Source organism: Chiloscyllium plagiosum, unplaced genomic scaffold (assembly GCF_037043375.1).
Source record: "Chiloscyllium plagiosum isolate Xiang-an unplaced genomic scaffold, Cpla_swu_hap1 HiC_scaffold_32, whole genome shotgun sequence".
Taxonomy (NCBI): domain Eukaryota; kingdom Metazoa; phylum Chordata; class Chondrichthyes; order Orectolobiformes; family Hemiscylliidae; genus Chiloscyllium; species Chiloscyllium plagiosum.
Window position 1 is genome coordinate 40,352,206 of NW_028270170.1, and position 19,136 is coordinate 40,371,341.

Genomic DNA, 19,136 nt, shown 5'->3' on the forward strand with positions numbered 1-19,136 from the left:
TTGTTAATTTTCCCAGATACACTCCGATGTCCAGCGACACATGAATTCAAAAACAGCAAAGGCAAAACGAGAAGGCATTGGTTTAGGGTGAGAGGGGAAAAATTTAAAAGGGAGCTAAGGGGCAATGTTTTCATGCAGAGAGTGGTGCATGTGTGAAATGGTCTGCTAGAGGAATTGGAGGAGGACAGTACAATTACAACAAAAGGCATCTGGATGGGTACGTGAATAGGAAGGGTTTAGAGGGATATGGGCCAAGTGCTGGCAAATGGGACTAGATTAAGATAGGATATCTGATTGGCATGGACAGGTTGGACCAAAGTGTCTGTTTCCCCACTTTACATCTCTGTGACTCTATGACTCTATGTGCTGTAGAGGCACCAGAAATTCTGTTATAGAGGGAGGATATTGACCCAACAACATTGTAGGAACACCGATATATTCCCAGGTCAGGATGTTGTGCGTCTTGGAGGTGAATCTGCAGGGATTTGTGTTCCCTTGTATCTGTTGCCCTTGTCCTTCGAGCTGGTGGTATTTATGGGCTTGGAAGGTGCTGTCAGAAGAGCTTTCATGATTTGCTGTAATACATCTTGTAGATGTTACACACTGCTGCCAGTGTGAGCTGCTGATGGAGGGGATGAATAAGTAAGACCTACAAGAAATAAATCTACCAATCTGCAGTGCCCTGACAAGAGCAGTGACCCAGCTTAAACCTGCCACCATTCCTGAGAACTCTCAGGTTCTTGTGTCAGTTTGCTGATCATATTATGTGCCTGTCTTATGATGTAGCATCAAGTGAGTTCAGCTCCTGGCACCTGTACTTTATTTACTGCAACAGATAAAGCGTACTCAAGGGCATATCCAAGTTTGCATGTTAGCTCAAATATAATCAGATTCCAGAATGTCCCAAAGTGCTCTAGCACTACTGACATGCAGCCACTGCTGTAATGAAAGGGAAGCCTAATCATCTGTACACAGCAAGCTCCAGCAACCAACAATGTAACCATGGCCAATAATCTGTTTTTAAATGTTGGTTCAATGTAAGTGTCAATCACAACACCAGGGAGAACTGCTATCCTCTTCTGTCAAACAGTATGGTACAATCCTTTACATCCACTGGGATGGTAGCAATAAGATAAGGGGTTAGAGTCACAGTCTTTGATTTAGCATCTCACCTGAAGAATGACACCTCCAACAATGCATTGCTTTCTCAGTATAGCATTATATTCAGCCTAACATGATTTACAAGATTTACAAGGATGTTGCCAGGTTTGGAGAGTTTGAACTATAGGAAGAGGCTGAATGGGCTGGGTCTGTTTTCCCTGGAGTATCGGAGGCTGAGGGGTGACCTTATAGAGGTTTATAAAATTATGAGGGGCATGAGTAGGGTGAATAGACAAGGTAAAGAATAGGTTTAAGGTGAGAGGGGAAAGATTTAAAAGGGGCCTAAGAGGCAACGTTTTCACACAGAGGGTGGTGCGTGTATGGAATGAGCTGCCAGAGGAATTGGTGGAGGCTGGTACAATTATAGCATTTAAAAGGCATCTGGATGGGTATATGAATAGGAAAGGCTTAGAGACATATGGGCAGATATGGGCAAACATGACTAAATTGATTTAGGATATCTGGTCGGTGTGGACAAGTTGGACCAAAGAGCCTGCTTCCACACATTTCATCTCCATGACTCTCTGACTGCCCATGACAGCAGTGGCTACATTTCAGTGGTACATATTATCCAGGTCAGACTCTGTTTGAGAGATTTCAGGTTTCTAGGAAAACTAATACTGAAACTGAACCAGATAAAAGACACCAAGTGATTTGAGCTCAGGCCCAGTGCTGCAATGCAGGCACACTTAAGACAAAGATGAGAAAATATTTTTTTCTCTCAGCAGGTTTTGTGCCTTTGGAATTCCCTTCCTCAAAAGGCAGTGGATGCAGAATCTTTCATTTATTTTCAGGCACAAGTAGGATTCCCAAGGGTATGGGTATGCAGGAAGGAAGAGTTGAAGCCAAAGTCAGGCCAGCTGTAATCGTATTGAATGGGATAGCAGGCTCAAAGGGCTGAGTAGCCTACTTTTGTTTCTTGTTTGTGCATTCATAAACAAACTGCTCATTCAGCAGCAGCCAAAACATGCACAGGGCTGTCACTGAGGATTCAGATGAAGGTTATTCTGGTGTTGGACGGGGTTTGCTCACATGTAAAAACAGCAGCTTGTGAACTGAAGTTTTCTGAACTCTAGCCATTGGAACCATTTCAAACCAGGGTCAGCTCAGAGGAAGGACCTAAGGTGTAAATCCTCATTTAGTGGAAGAGCAATAAGGTAATCCTAATGGTGTCATTGGAGTCGGCCTATAGTGGAAAGACACAGGCTCGCCAGATGGGCCAGAACCAGTGAGGAAAACACACTGCAGTTCAGGAAGACAAGGAAAAAGGATAGAAATGCAGAATTTTGGACATGCCAGCAGTGAAAACTCCAGAGATCAAACTTTGTCAAAGATGGCAACCTGATGCTTGAAAATGTGGAGATTACACTGAAAACCTGGGGGAATCACCTGGCCAGCAGGAACTCCTATTCTCAGAATTTGCCTTGATTTTCTGTCACTGTTCAAGGAACGTCAGAGAATCCTCGTGGGTGTGCACATAGATTTTAGTCTCGTATGAATTGCATGCCTTCCTTTCTTAGCCAAATGGTGTGAGTTGTACGTCTATTTTAACTAAACTAATAAAGTTAATGGTTAGTAGATACAGACGTGACTCTTTTCTGGCTTGTGCTGAGCCAACACAGCTGTTGAGGGTGGTAATCAGGCAACACTTTGGGATGCCACACGATCAAGAGCTGGGAGAGTTCTGCGGCAGTGCACCCATTTTGCTGAAGGCTGAAGGCCATGGAATGTGGGTTGGTTGGTAGCAGCAGTCAGATGAGGATCAATCGGTATTTCCACAGGGAAAAGGAGCTTTGAAGGGCTTTGTGGCTGAAATCAGTACCATCAGTGCTAACCTGCAACTTTGTGAGATCTAAATCTATTGTCTCTGCTATTTAATGAGTTATTTACAGTTTATATTGACTGCAGTTTGTATTTAATTTATGTCAATTTTGGTTCAATTGTTAAAATAAGACGTTTTTTAATAAAAAAGAAAGATGTTTTCTCCTGTCAGTGTTCTTGTTAGGGTAATTTGCTAATTTTGATTTATTGGCTTGTTAGTCACGATCAATGTGAAGCTAGAAAAGCACAATAGGTCAGACAGCATGTGAGAAGCAGGAAAGTCAGCGTTTCGGGTTAAAACCCTTCACTAGGGTCTCCAGGCTATTTGGTCGAACCAGAAATCATAAACTGCAAATTACTTCTGAATTTGTCCATCAGAGCTACTGGAAAAGTATTTGCACTTGCTTCATCCATTGATACTATTTTTGTTTAGGTTTTGGTTAATACTGTCACCTGATAGTTGTGATTTCAATAGGCATTTTGCTCTTACAAAGCATGACAACAGGTTACTATCCCAGGTCACACACTTACAAATCAGCTTCGAGTCTGCTTGTCTTCTGAGATTAAGTATTTTCAGAATAGTGTTAATTGCTTTGAATAGAATGAGCCATAATTTGTTTCAGAGTAAATGTAACACCACCTGCCATTAATTAGACTTGTTCGTGCATGTTGCAATTTTTACACTTTTGCACATTTGAAGGCAGGAGAGTATTTCTCCTTTTTCTCTCCAAACTAGGGCATGAGATAAGTCAGACACTGAGAAATAAAAAAGGTTCTGTGCACTGGATTGATAAGGTGACTAGTCTTTTTTCCTCTGTTTTAGTTTTCAGTAGTCTCGTTGGGAATTTAGAATGGGGGAATGGCGGTTAGGGCAGTTGAATGCTTCTCCTGCAGAATGTGGGAGGTAAGGGTCACCAGTAATGTCCTTGCTGACTGCCTCTGCGGGAAGTGCACCCAACTCCAGCTCCTCGAAAACTACTGTTATGGAACTGGAACTGGAGCTGAATGAACTTTGGATCATTCAGGAGGCAGAGGGGGTTATTGAGAGGTGTTACAGGGAGATAGTCACACCTCAGGTACAAGAAGAAGGTAGGTTACTGTCAGGGGACTGAAAGGGAACCAGCAGGCAGTGCAGGGATTCCCTCAATAACAAGTATGTTGTTTTGGATACTGTTGTGGGGGAGGGGGTGGTGACTTACTGGGGTAAGCAATGGGGCACAGGTCTTTGGCACAGAAGGAAAAGGGGAAAAGGAGCAGAGCATTAGTCACTGGGGACTCCATAGTTAGAGGGAGGGATAGGAGGTTCTGTGGGAACGAGGGAAAATCACAGTTGGTGTGTTGCCTCCCAGGCACCAGGGTTCGTGATGTCTCTGATTGTGTTTTCAGGATCCTTGGGGGGGGGAGAGGGAGCAACCCCAAGTCATGCTCTACATAGACACCAATGACATAGGTAGGAAAAGGGATGAGAATTTAAGGCAGAAATTCAGGAAGCTAGAGCTAAAATAAACAGCATTGTTATCTCTGGTTTGTTATCCATGCCATGTGCTAGCAAAGCAAGGAATGGGGAGAGAGAGAGGAGTTGAACACGTGCAAAATGGATGGTGCAGGACGGAGGGTTTTGGATTCCCGGATAACTGGGGCTCTTTCTGGGGTAGGTGGGACTTCTACAAACAGGATGGTCTACACCTGAACCAGAGGGGTACCCCCAATAACCTGGGGGGGACATTTGCTAATGCTCTTCAGGTGGGTTAAAACTAATTCAGCAGGGGCATGGGAACCTAACTTGTCGTTCAAGTATAGTGAAGGTTGAGAGTAAGGAGGTCCGAAATAATGATTCAGGGTTGCAAGAGGGCATCAACAAACAAAATGTTAGTTTGAAGTGTGTCTATTTCAACGAGAGGAGCATCTGGAATAAGGTGGGTGAACTTGCAGCATGGGTTGGTACCTGGGATTTCGATGATGTGACCATTTCAGAGACATGGATAGAGCAGGGACAGGAATGGTTGTTGCAGGTTCCAAGATTTAGATGTTGCAGTAAGAGCAGAGAAGATGGTAAAAGAAGTGGGGTGTGGTATTGTTAAGCAAGGACAGTATTACAACTGCAGAAAAGACGTTTGAGGACTCGTCAACTCAGGTCATATGGGCTGAGATTAGAAACAGGAAAGGAGAAGTCACCCTGTTGGGAGTTTTCTACAGGCCCTCCGAATAGTTCCAGAGATTTAGAGGAAAGCATAGCTTTCGAGAGAAGACAGAGTAACAGGATAGTTGTTATGGGGAGTTCAACTTCCCAACTTTTGACTGGGAATACTATAGTTCAAGTACTTTAGATGGGTCTGTTTTTGTCCCTTGTGTGCAGGAGAGATTTCTGACACAATATGTAGACAGGCCAACAAAGGGTGAGGCTGCATTAGATTTGGTACTCGGTAATGAACCCAGCCAGGTGTTCGATTTGGAGGTAGGTGAGCACTTTCAACTTAGGGTTATTAAGAAGGGATACGGTGTGTTAGGTTTTATTAGTAGAGGGATCGAGTTTCAGAACCATGAGGTCATGCTGCAGCTGTACAAAAACTCTGGTGCGGCCGCAGTTGGAGTATTACGTGCAGTTCTGGTCACTGCATTAAAGGAAAGACGTGGAAGCTTTAGAAAGGGTTCAGAGGAGATTTACTAGGATGTTGCTTGGTACGGAGGGAAAGTCTTACAAGGAAAGATTGAGGGACTTAAGGCTGTTTTCGTTAGAGAGGAGAAGGTTGAGAGGTGACTTAATTGAGACTGAATGTGCCCAAGTGTCCAACAATAACAACATGGTCAAATAAATATGAACTCAAGCTGGTACCAATGCAAAACAGTCCCTTCTTTATAGGAACATAGTTACAATACCCTTTAATACTGAACATGCTATCTCTAATCCTATTTGTCTCCTTATGCTTACAATAATTCCCAAGTCCCCTACGCAGTTGAGATTTCTGCAGTAGCTTTCTCTCTAGCTCTGAGGAACTGCAAAACTGCTTTCGCTCTTCCTTTCTCTCTCCCCGGACAGCCAGTGGGTGTCTGCCTTTGGCCATGATCGTCTCCTAGAAGATCCAAGATAGTCCTAGAAATTGGATGGCTTACTATATTTTGTATCTTTGTGTAGGAAGACCCAGTGCCTTCTGTTTGGGTCCTCCTTTGTTAGTGGTTGGGGATATATCTGTCCAGGATAATTGTTACCTTTTACATTATCCGAATGCCATTAACTACTATGTTTACACTGTGTCTGGTGTCTGGGTTTTGTGATTGCAGATTTTATTTGCCCATTATACCCAGCATCCCTTGCTGTTTGGCCAAGTTAATAATCTCTTTGTTGGAAGCTGCTACACAGTAATTCAAAAAAGAATCAAAGCTAAAACACGTTATTGTGGGTCAAACAATGATTTATTTCCATGCCTGTGAAAGGAGAGCAAGTCTTATCACTATGAAAGGTAAAACTAAACTCTACCCAGTTACAGACTTCCAAGTTTCATACGAAACGTGAAGATGATGGATGTGGAGCTGATCAGTCATTTTAAACATTGAGGGAAATAAACTAACAGGATTTTGAGGAGTGAGTGAGGCAATGGATCTGATTGGTTTGCTCTACAGAGAGCCTGTATTAATCTGATGGGTGGAATGGCCTCCTCTTGTGCTGTTTGACTCTGAGTTGGATTTTATAGGGCACAGCAGGCTCCCAGGCCCCCAGTGTAAAAATCTGGGGCATGCTCATCCTTACATATCCAGCTAACCCCATATCGATTTAACGCTGGGGAGAGGGTTGTACGTATTGGGAGAGGCTGAATAGGCTGGGCTATTTTCCCTGGAGCATCGGAGGCTGAGGGTTGACCTTACAGAGGTTTATAAAATCATGAGGGACATGGATAAAGCAAATACAGAAGGTCTTTTTTCTCAGGTTAGGGGAGTCCAAAGCTAGATGGTATAGGTTTAGGTTGAGAGGGGAAAGATTTAAAAGAGACCTAAAGGCCAACTTTTTCACTCAGAGGATGGTGCGTGTATGGAATGAGCTGCCAAAGGAGGTGGTGGAGGCTGGTACAATTACAACATTTAAAAGACATCTGGATGGGAAGGGCTGAGAAGGATATGGGTCAAATGCTGCAAATGGGATTACATTAATTTACGATATCTGATTTGCATGGTTGAGTTGGATTGAAGGCTCTGCTTCTGTGCTGTATAACTCTGTCTCTACGACCTTGGAATACCAGAGACTAATGAAAAGATGATGGATATTTGGACCAAGCATTCCCACCAAGAGCAGTGGCCATAACTAGGCACACATCGCGTGTCCAGCTTTAACTGTGTCTGGGAGATTTGTTAGATTTGAAGCAGCCATCTTGTCACATACTAAAAGCCTGGAAACCATTTTAAATCTCATATTAGTGTCTGCTTGCTAAGTTCATACTTTCCCAGGCTCAGTGAGGTGGTTGGCCTTGCAGCTGTACTGCTACCTGGTAAATGAATTATTTTCCAACATGGGAATGTTCTTCTTTTGCAAGAAACTGTTGTATACTAACACTTGCTTATCAGCTACTAACCAACACTGTCCAGACACTACGTGACTGAGGCTAATGACTGGGCAAAGTGCCTAACTTACTCATTATGCTGCAATTCACAGTTTGCTAATTGTTAAATGTTTGTGACCTATATAATCATGCAACTCTCTGTATCTCGTTGTTATGACTTGCGATCATTCGGTTGACTTGACTCTCCCCGTGAGCTCACGAATAAACAGTCAATAACTCAAGGTTTCTGTGGTGCAATTTACCTTTCCTCTAAATCAGACCGTTATGTGTCACCTACTGCATAATTTCATCCAATCCCCAACCTATTTCATGCGGTTTCACGGACTTTTCTCGTTTTGTCCCGATTTTGTGCAACCTATCTGAGTCGGCGGGTTTCTTTTTGTGACAAGGCGGGAGAGTTGATTTCATCGCTAGCGGTGTTTCCCTCAGCCACGAGCCAAAATGGGTAGGATTGGGCTGTGGTGACGGAGACTAGTAGTCTTAGTTTTGATCCTTAAGGATTGGATAGTGACACCTTGAGCCACTAGCAATGTGCTGCGGCAAGAAAGGTTGCGTTTGGAGACTTAGAGTCATAGAGTCATAGAGATGTACAGCATCTTCGTTCCAATCCGTCCATGCCGACCAGATATCCCAACCCAATCTAGTCCCACCTGCCAGCACCCGGCCCATATCCCTACAAACCCTTCCTATTCATAGACCCATCCAAATGCCTCTTAAATGTTGCAATTGTACCAGCCTCCACCACATTCTCTGGCAGCTCATTCCATACACATATGCATGAAAAAGTTTACCCTTAGGTCTCTTTCCCCTCTCACCCTAAACCTATGCCCTCTAGTTCTGGACTCCCCAACCCTGGGGTTGGGGAGTCTATAAATTTGTCTATTTATCCTATCCATGCCCTTCATAATTTTGTAAACATCTATAAGGCCACCCCTCAGCCTCCGACACTCCAGGGAAAACAGCCCCAGCCTGTCAGACTCTCCCTATGGCTCAAGTCCTCCAACCCTGGCAACATCCCTGTAAATCGTTTCTGAACCCTTTCAAGTTTAACAACATCTTTCCGATAGGGAGGAGACCAGAATTGCATGCAATATTTCAATAGTGATCTAACCAATGTCCTGTACAGCTGCAACATGACCTCCCAACTCCTGTATTCAATACTCTGACCAATAAAGGAAAGCATACCAAACACCTTCTTCATTATCCTACCTACCTGCGACTCCACTTTCAAGGAGCTATGAACCTGCACTTCAAGGTCTCTTTTTTCAGCAACATTCCATCTGCCACTTCTCAGCCCATTGGCCTGTCTGGGCCAGATCTGTTGTAATCTGAGGTAACCCTCTTTGCTATCCAATACACCTCCAATTTTGGTGTCATCTGCAAACTCACTAAATGTACCTCTTATGCTTGCATCCAAATCATTTATGTAAATGACAAGAAGTAGAGGTCCAAGCACCAATCCTTGTGGCACTCCACTGGTCACAGGACTCCAGTCTGAAAAACAACCCTTCACCACCACCCTCTGTCTTCTACCTTTGAGCCTGTTCTGTATCCAAATGGCTAGTTCTCCCTGTATTCCATGAGATCTAACCTTGCTAATCAGTCTCCCATGGGGAACCTTGTCGAACACCTTACTGAAGTCCATATAGATCACATCTACTGCTCTGTCCTCATCAATCTTCTTTGTTACTTCTTCAAAAAACTCAATCAAGTTTGTGAGATATGATTTCCCACACACAAAGCCATGTTGATTTTCCCGGATCAGTCCTTGCCTTTCCAAATACATGTATATCCTGTCCCTCAGGATTCCCTCCAACAACTTGCCCACCACCTGAGGTCAAGGTCACTGATCTATAGTTCCCTGGCTTGTCTTTACCGCCCTTCTTAAACAGTGGCACCACATTTGCCAACCTCCAGTCTTCCGGCATCACACCTGTGACTATCAATGATACAAATATCCCAGCAAGAGGACCAGCAATCACTTCTCTAGCTTCCCATAGAGTTCTAGGGTACACCTGGTCAGGTCCTGGGGATTTATCCACCTTAAACCATTTCAAGGCATCCGGCACTTCCTCTTCTGTGATCTGGAAATTTTGCAAGATGTCACCATCTTTTTCCCTAGAGTCTAAATCTTCCATATCCTTTTCCACAGTAAATACTGATGCAAAATATTCATTTAGTATCTCCCCCATTTTCTGTGGCTCCACACAAAGGCCGCCTTGCTGATCTTTGAGGGGTGAAAATGTGTTGCTGGAAAAGCGCAGCAGGTCAGGCAGCACCCAGGGAACAGGAGAATCGACGTTTCGGGCATAAGCCGTTCTTCAGGAATGAGGGGCCCTATGGTCTCCCTAGTTACCCTTTTGTCCTTGATGTATTTGTAAAAACCCTTTGGATTCTCCTTAATTCTATTTGCCAACGCTATCTCATGTCCCCTTTTTGTCCTCCTGATTTCCCTCTTAAGTATACTCCTACTTCCTTTATACTCTTCTAAGGATTCACTCGATCTATCCTGTCTATACCTGACATATGCTTCCTTCTTTTTCTTAACCAATCCCTCAATTTCTTTAGTCATCCAGCATTCCCTATACCTACTAGCCTTCCCTTTCGCCCTGACAGGAGTATACTTTCTCTGGATTCTTGTTATCTCATTTCTGAAGGTTTCCCATTTTCCAGCCGTCCCTTTACCTGCGAACACCTGCCTCCAATCAGCTTTCGAAAGTTCTCACTTAATACCGTCAAAATTGGCCTTTCTCCAATTTAGAACTTCAACTTTTAGACCGGGTCTATCCTTTTCCATCACTATTTTAAAACAAATAGAATTATAAAAATGCTCCCCCTCTGACACCTCAGTCATCTGCCCTGCCTTATTTTCCAAGAGTAGGTCAAGTATTGCACCTTCTCTAGTAGGTACATCCACATACTGAATCAGAAAATTGTCTTGTACACACTTAAGAAATTCCTCTCCATCTAAACCTTTAACACTATGGCAGTCCCGGTCGATGTTTGGAAAGATAAAATCCCCTACCATAACTACCCTATTATTCTTACAGATAGCTGAGATCTCCTTACAAGTTTGTTTCTCAATTTCCCTCTGACTATTGGGGGGTCTATAATACAATCCCAATAAGGTGATCATCCCTTTCTTATTTCTCAGTTCCACCCAAATAACTTCCCTGGATGTATTTCCGGGAATATCCTCCCTCAGCACAGCTGTAATGCTATCCCTTATCAAAAATGCCATTCCCCCTCCTCTCTTGCCTCCCTTTCTATCCTTCCTGTAGCATTTGTATCCTGGAACATTAAGCTGCCAGTCCTGCCCATCCCTGAGCCATGTTTCTGTAATTGCTATGATATCCCAATCCCATGTTCCTAACCATGCCCTGAGTTCATCTGCCTTCCCTGTTAGGCCTTTTGCATTGAAATAAATGCAGTTTAATTTATTAGTCCTACCTTGTCCCTGCCTGCCCTGACTGTTTGACTCACATCTGTTCTCAGCTGTACCCGTCTCAGATCAATCCCTTTCCTCACTATCTCCAGGGTCCCATCCCCCCACCTTACTAGTTTAAATCCTCCCAAGCAGGTCTAGCAAATTTCCCTGCCAGTATATTAGTCCCCTTCCAATTTAGGTGCAATCCGTCCTTCTTGTACAGGTCACTTCTACCCCAAAAGAGATTCCAATGATCCAAAAATGTGAATCGTTCTCCCCTACACCAGCTCCTCAGCCATGCATTCATCTGCTCTATCCTCCTATTCCTGCCCTCACTAGCTCATAGCACTGGAAGTAATCCAAAACCCTTGAGGACCTCCTTTTTAAATTCCTGCCTAACTCTCTGTAATCTCCTTTCAGAGTCTCAACATTTTCCCTTCCTATGTCGTTGGTTCCAATGTGGACAATGACCTCCTGCTGGTCCCTCTCCCCCGTGAGGACATTCTGCACCCTCTCTGAGACATCCTTGATCCTGGCACCACGGAAACAACACACCATTCTGCTTTTTCTCTGATGGCCACAGAAACGTCTGTCTGTACCTCGGACTAGAGAATCCCCTAACACAATTGATCTCTTGGAAGACAACGTACCCCTCATTGCATTAGAGCCAGTTTCAATACCTGAGACTTGGCTGTTCGTGCTACGTTCCCCTGAGAATCCATCACCCCCTACATTTTCCAAAACAGCATACCTGTTTGGAATGGGAATATCCACAAAAGACACCTGCACTCGCTGCCTACCTCTCTTCCCCTTCCTGGAGTTAACCCATCTATGTGACTGTATCTGAGACTTTCCCCCCTTCCTATAACTGCCATCCATCACATACAGTTGCTGTTGCAAATTCCTCATCGCTTCTATCTCTCTCTCCAACCGATCCACTTGATCTGATAAGATTCACATCCAACAGCATTTTTGGCAGATATAATCTGCAGTAACCCTTAAACTCTCTTTAAACTCCCACATCTGACAAGAAGTACATATCACTGCAAAGGCCATTTTTGCTCCTTCACAATCTACAGATCCAGAAAATATCACCGGTCTTATTCCTCTAAAAACACTGCCCCAGGTTAAATTAATAGCTATGGCTTATATTTTAAGTTTAATCAAGAGATTTATCTCCAAAAACATATAATCAAGAAAGAACCCACTGTACTCACTAATACTCTTGGACAGGTTCCTCCAAGATTAGTTGTGAATTTCACTGTTCGTTAATTTTCCCAGATGCTCTCCGATGTCCAGTGATACACGAATTCAAACAGCAAAGGCAGTAACTGTGTCGGTTCTCTCTCTCTCTCCTGCCCTGTCCTCACCATGTGCTTCCTTTGTCTGCTCTTCTCCCTTTTAAAACTGCTGTTGTTTTGACTTTTTATTTTCCCAAAGTTCCAAAACAATGCAACAGCACATAAAACAGTAATTGCTGCTCCTGGAATTCAAGGAAATCACCTCCAACACCTAAAATACCTCAAAGAAAGGAGCAGCTCTTACAGCCAGAAATTTTTCCCATCCTCCAAAGTCCCCCCAGTACTTTGTGGTGGTTCCTCCTCTGAGCTAACAAGTGTGAGTAGGGAGCTGGTTTCCCTTGTAGCTACAGGCTGTTGTGATATGATGAGCTAAGGTTGTGTTGAAAGAGACTGTGCCCGACGTTATGATTAATTCGGTGGTGTTCGCCTTGTGTTGTTGGTCGGGATCCCGAGTTCTGGTGTGTGTCTCTGCTTCTCTGTTGTGTGTCCTTGTCTCGGCTTGTTTTTGAGTTGCTGTCTTGTCTTGTTTGCCTGCTCTGTTTAACCAACGGGATCGCAACTTTCCAAGATTGTCAGTGACGGGCTGCCTCCTGGGGATGAGGTTACCTCGTCCTGCTATGAAGAGTGGCCTGCAGCACCTGGAACCTTCCAAAAGGACACAGCAGCACCACAGTAAATATGTGAAGTGCAAGAATGAGGCAGGAGAACCGCTGGTACACCTGGGTTCACCAGCCGACATTGTTTGGAGAGAAACAGGTGGTAGTCCTAATGTTATTCCTTTTACCCTTGATCTATATGAGTGGTCCCATGGAAATTGGCCTTATGTGGGTTCATTGACATTAGATAAGATTGATTATTGGTTAGTTCGCATTCAGGGAGGCTGTAGCAATTCCGCCTGGAATTAGAACTACATGCTCATATGTCTTGAAAAATTTAAAGAGGTTGCTAAAGGTCACCAGCCTCCCAAAGTTAAGGATCCCCACCCGATCCTCAGAACACCCTCCTTCTCCGGTACCTGTTCCCACTGCACCCTCGCCCTACTCCCTTCAATATCCTAACATCCCTGTTTCACTTTCTGACCCTGAGCCCATTATGGATGAGACTGTTGCGTTCGTTGCCAATCATAATGTGAGCAGGCGGGTGCTGTGCCCAGCGCTGCTTCCGCACTGCCTACCGAGACTCACCCCCAAGGGGGTGGTCTTACAACGTCCCTGCTGGCATCTGATGTTTCACTGCAACAACCACCTGATTCTACACTCTCTGGCCACTGCTACGGTATCCGCTTGCACCTTGACTCGGAGGGAGGCGTACCCTCAGAGGCTGACAGTCATCTCCTCTCACAATTGCCTAGAATAATGATAGGTCATTTGCCACTTGACAAACCTCGGACCCATGCGGAGATCCATGGCATCTACAGGATGCTCTGGATCCGACAAAGTGACCTGTTCCTTTTTATAATTGGTTTTTACAAATCTGTGATATTTATGACTGCCTCCCACAGGATGTCCAGACTTTAATGCAACTGACTTATGGTCCCTGTTGGTCTACCGTTAAAAGCTCTATCAATTTTCCCTCACAATACTGGGACATGACTGACGACCATTCTGATTGGTTAGGTAGGTGTGTCAGGGATGCCATCTTGATGCCACCAGACAGCAGAGTGACTTTGGTGAAGTTACTCACTGACATCAAAAACCACTAAGACTGTCCCTGAGTTTCTCGCTTGTTTCAGAGATACATGGGAAGGTTCAGCTAGCATTTCTATAGAGGATAATTAGAAACTGTCTGTTCAAACCCTTATTAATTGCCAGCTTCCTCATCATAATCAGGTTTACAAAGCCAAGAGCCTTGCTTGGCTGATTGCCACGTGGAAGGATACTCTCACTACTCTCTCAATAACATGGACAGGCACGGCCTTTTTGACTCTAAAAGCGATAAAGAAGCTAACCCTCAATTAGATTATGTTCACCCTTAATCACAGGGTCTGTCCCGCACTGACAAACGATTAATCAAATGTTGGTCTTGTGGTAAATATGGGCAGTGGGAGCGTAGCTGCTGTGTGGTTTCTTCACAAAGGGTTGTGCCCCCACAGACCACTTTTGTTCCACAATGCCAACACCAGCCTCACAACATCTGCTTGTATGAGAGGGCATAACTACAAATTGAGGGGTGATAGATTTAAGACCGATGTCAGAGGCAGGTTCTTTACGCGGAGAGTGGTAAGGGCGTGGAATGCCCTACCTGCTAAGGTAGTCAACTCAGCCACATTAGGGAGATTTAAACAATCCTTATAGATAAGTACATGGACGATTTTGGGATAGTGTAGGGGGACAAGCTGAGAATAGTTCACAGGTCGGCGCAATATCAAGGGACGAAGGGCTTGTTTTTTAGATTAGATTACTTACAGTGTGGAAACAGGCCCTTCGGCCCAACAAGTCCACACCGACCTGCCGAAGCGCAACCCACCCATTACCCTACATTTACCCCTTTTACCTAACACTACTGGCAATTTAGCATGGCCAATTCACCTGACCTGCACATCTTTGGAGTGTGGGAGGAAACCGGAGCACCCGGAGGAAACCCACGCAGACACGGGGAGAATGTGCAAACTCCACACAGTCAGTCGCCTGAGTCGGGAATTGAACCCAGGTCTCTGGCACTGTGAGGCAGCAGTGCTAACCACTGTGCCACCGTTTTCTGTGCTGTATTGTTCTATGTTCTAACACTGATCTCTCCCCCCCCCCCCCCCCAATTCCCCTCGTGCTTCGGGCTGCTGCTGGGGGTGGGGGTGTGCTGCTTCGATACGCCTCTCCCGATCCCCATCTGAAAATCCTATGGTGGCAGTGAAGATGGGAGGATGTTCCATTCTGGTTTTGGTGGATTCAGGGGCCACTCATTCATCTGCACCTCCCTCTGCGGATCTATCCCTCAGTTCTGAATCTGTCTGTACTGTCGGTGTCTCCGGTATTCCTTTAATTGAGCCTCTCTCTGACACTATCTCTATTATTGTTGGACCAGTCACGGTTCCCAACTCAGCAATAACTTCACCCTCCTGTCCGGTTGCCCTGCTGGCTGTGAGGCCCTCTGCGAATTGAACACTTCCACTTATTGTTCCCCTGAGGGTCTCATCTTATAAATACCCGAGTTGCACTACGCTATGCAACGTGCAGCCATGACTGAGCCCCCACTATTAGCCCTATCGACTGCTGCCGTGTACAGCTGGCGCTGTGCCACTGAACTAATTCACTCGCTTTTCACTCCTTGTTACAGAACTGCAAGTCGCCCCTTCGTCCCCTCGTGTTTCTTTTCTGCTCTGAGTCCTTTTGACAGGCAATCCCTTTAATGATTTTCGTTGCACCAACTCTGCACTCCTGACCTGTCATACTCTGCACTTGCTGACTCTCACCTGCATACAGATTCTGATATTATCATCACTGGTCTTTATTATGTTAGGCACCAGGGAGTTTCTGCTGATGTTTCCCTTTCGACTCTGCAATCTCGGTTTTCCCACTCTACGGCACCTCTTTTTATTTCCATTGTCCTTAAAAGCCCCTGGACATTTAATGATTTGGCCTCTATTCATGTACGTCTTCGTGCACCTCCCTGTTCATTCGATCCCCTCTTCCCTGGTGATTTGTCATCATTATGCATTGCTGCGCTCAACCCCGACGGTTTCTACTTGTGCCTACCTGCTTCTGTCATTAAAACTACCTTCACTACGTTGGACCCCTCGGTCACATTCACCTACGGTTTTTAAATGATCTGCCACTGGTGCTATAGGCGCTCCATCCTAACCACACTGGTTTGGTTATCTCTGCCCCTCCACTCCACACTGAAGGCTGGTGCTGGCCTACCATCAGTCTGTCAGTATTCACTCACACCCGCTGCTACCGAAGGGATCAGGCCTGTTATTGCTTCCCTCCTGGAACAGGGCATCCTTGTTCCTACACAGAGCCCCTGCAATAGCCCCACCCTTCCGGTGCCGAAACCTGGTAAACCTGACAGGTGAAGGTTCTGCTGTCAACGCTGTTGTTGCTCCTTGTTCCCCTGTAGTGCCTGACACGAATGCTATTCTTACTGATGTCCCTGCGTCAGCCACTTGTTTTCAGTAGTTGACCTCTGCTCAGCCTTTTTTCTTGATTAAATTGTCCCCTGATAGTTACCACTTTTATGCCATTACTTTCAGTGGCTGCCAATAGGCAAGGACTTGGCTTCCCCAAGGGCACATGGAGAGCCCAACTGTTTATGCTTCCGTTTTTCAGCAGACCCTTGAAACCCTCCACATGCCTTGCAACAGTGTTGCATAGGCCATTCCTGTTCCTATGACTGATCATATGTATCCTTTCCAACCAGGGGACTATGTCATGCCTTCCTTGCTCAATATGCTGATGATTTACTCATTGCCTCTGCTTCTTCTGATGCCTGCATGCAAGATATTGTTGCCCCCCCCCCCCTTCTATGCCTGGCACACGATGGTCACAAAGTTTCCATTGATAACATGCAGCTCTGCCAACCCACAGTTCATTTCTTGGGTTTCACGAACGCGCAGGGTACCAGGACCCTCGCCCCTGATCGCCTCAATGCCATCGCAAGTCTCCCTCATCCCGCAACACGCACTGAACTTGTGTCATTTCTGGGGATGGTGAATTACTGCAGGCGCTGGATTCCTGATCTTCGTGAGATTGATGAGCCTTTGTGAGAGGCGTATTCGCCTGAGCCACCATCAAAACAACAGTGGACCCCTGAAGTAACACAGGCTTTCGAACAGTTGAGATTTGTACTAAGCTCTGCACCTGCTTTGGGTCTTCCGGATTTCTCACAGCCATTTCAACTTTATGTTGCTGAGAGGGAGGGATATACTTCGGGAATTCTGACACAGATGCATGGGGATCTCTGACACCCTGTAGCTTTCTACTCTGTCCAGTTGCCTCCAGTTGTAAGGGGAATGCTGGTGTGTTTATGATCTGTGGCGGGTGCCTTGGTAATGGTTGAAAAGTCTAACCCCCCTTGTGCTGGATCACCCATGCATCACTTTTGTTCCACATTCGGTTTCCCTGCTGCTGAACTCTGCAGCTACCCAACATTTTACTGTTTCCAGTTGTACGGGCTATGAGATCATCCTACTCTCCCAGTCTAATCTTACTCTGTGCCGCGCCCGGCTTTGAATCCTGCTACCATTCTTCTTGCCACCAACCTCTCAGTGACACCTGACCATGATTGTTTACACGTTGTCCATGATGTTGTTACCCCTCTCCCAAATCTTTCGGAAACCCCTCTGGATAATCCTGATATGGTCCTTTGCACTGATGGCTCCTCCTATCTGCCTTCTGATCATATGACACTGACAAGCCCATGCTATGTGCAGGCCTTCTGATGTCCTTGAATCTACAGAGCTCCCTAATGGTACTTCTGCATAGGCAGCCGAGCTCTTTGCTCTCACAAGGGCATGCATTTTAGCTGCTGGAAAATCTGTTAACATTTATACAGACTCTCGCTCCGCTTTTGGAGTGGTGCATGATTTGGCACCCTCTGGATGCATTGGGATTAAATCACTTCATTAGATAAACCTTTACAGCACGGTCAGTTTATTAATAACCTTTCGGAAGCCATTCTCCTTCCTTCGGCTATAGCTGTCATTAAGTGCACTGCTCACACGACTGCTGGAGATAGTGTCACCTGTGGCAATGCTTTTGCTGATATGGCCGTTCGTGTGACTGACACCGACCAACTATGCAGGTCTTGCATACCCCTAAGATACTCCAGTTTCCCATTGTTCCTGACCTTTTGGAGGGCACCCGTACTGCTCAATAGGATGTCCCTCAATCTGAACAAATTTGTTGGGCCCATTTACGTGAACCTGGATCCCTTTGTCTTCCTACGCATCCTGATGACCACATCATCTGCCCTAAGTCTCATCGACCTGGCCTTGCCCTAGCCACTCATGGAGTTGGCTATGTTGGCAAGTGGGGCATGTGCCATGCAGTCATACATTTTTGGTATGCCCCAGATTTCACTACTGCTGCTTGCACTTTATCACGCTGTCTTATTTGCCTACCAAACAATAACTCTAAGCCACTGGTCACGTTTGACCATCTTCCTTTTGACCCTACTGGTCCCTTTGTGAAACTGCAGGTAGATTTTGCATATATGCCAACAAGACTGGGTTTCCATTACCTACTGGTGATTGTTGATATGATCTCCAAATGAGTTGAGGCTTTTGCCACCAAAAAGGATGATGCTAGGACAGTTATTAAATATTTACTAAAAGGTATCATCCCTAGATTTGGTGTCCATGGATCTATTAACAGTGATAGAGGCACTCATTTCACTTCTGGTGTCATAAAAGCTATTAACAGGGCTTGGGGATTACCTGGAGGCATCATATTCCTTATTAGCCGCAGTCCTTGGATATGGTGGAAAGGATGAATGGCATCCTTAAAACAGTCCTTACTAAAATATCACAGGATACGGGCTTGCCCTGGCCTGGTGCTCTGCCCCGTGCTCTATATTCCATTCAGAATCAAGTTAACCGGCCAACAGGCCTCACTCCTTTTGAAGTACTGATGGGCAGACCCATGCCTACTGCGAGCAGGCCTCCTATCCTCTCTGCTGATGTGGCTCTGCTCCTGATACAGGAGTCTCTAATTGATTATACAAAGGCCCTGTCTCAACTTATCATTCGGAATCACGACATTGCCAAAGCGGCCATTCCTGTTCCTATGACTGATCATATGTATCCTTTCCAACCAGGGGACTATGTCATGATTATATAGTTTGAAAATAATTCTCTCACTCCTAGATGGAAAGATCAATTCCTTGTCCTTTTGGTGACCTGAACTGCACTCAAGGTTAAGAGGTGACCAGAATGGACTCATG

The 19,136-nt window shown here is 45.3% G+C and overlaps 1 long non-coding RNA gene across 2 annotated transcripts in view; it reads right to left on the reverse strand.

Annotated features, from left to right (window-relative positions):
- The window catches only part of LOC148141813 (uncharacterized), a 59,784-nt gene extending 47,149 nt beyond the window's left edge, over positions 1-12,635 (reverse strand). Inside the window, exon 1 of one of the 2 annotated variants that reach the window (XR_015752450.1) lies at positions 12,177-12,635. This is a non-coding gene — a long non-coding RNA (uncharacterized LOC148141813). The remainder of the gene's footprint in view (positions 1-12,176) is intronic. The other variant, XR_015752451.1, reaches the window with a different exon arrangement.
- Between the last annotated feature and the right edge of the window lie 6,501 nt (positions 12,636-19,136).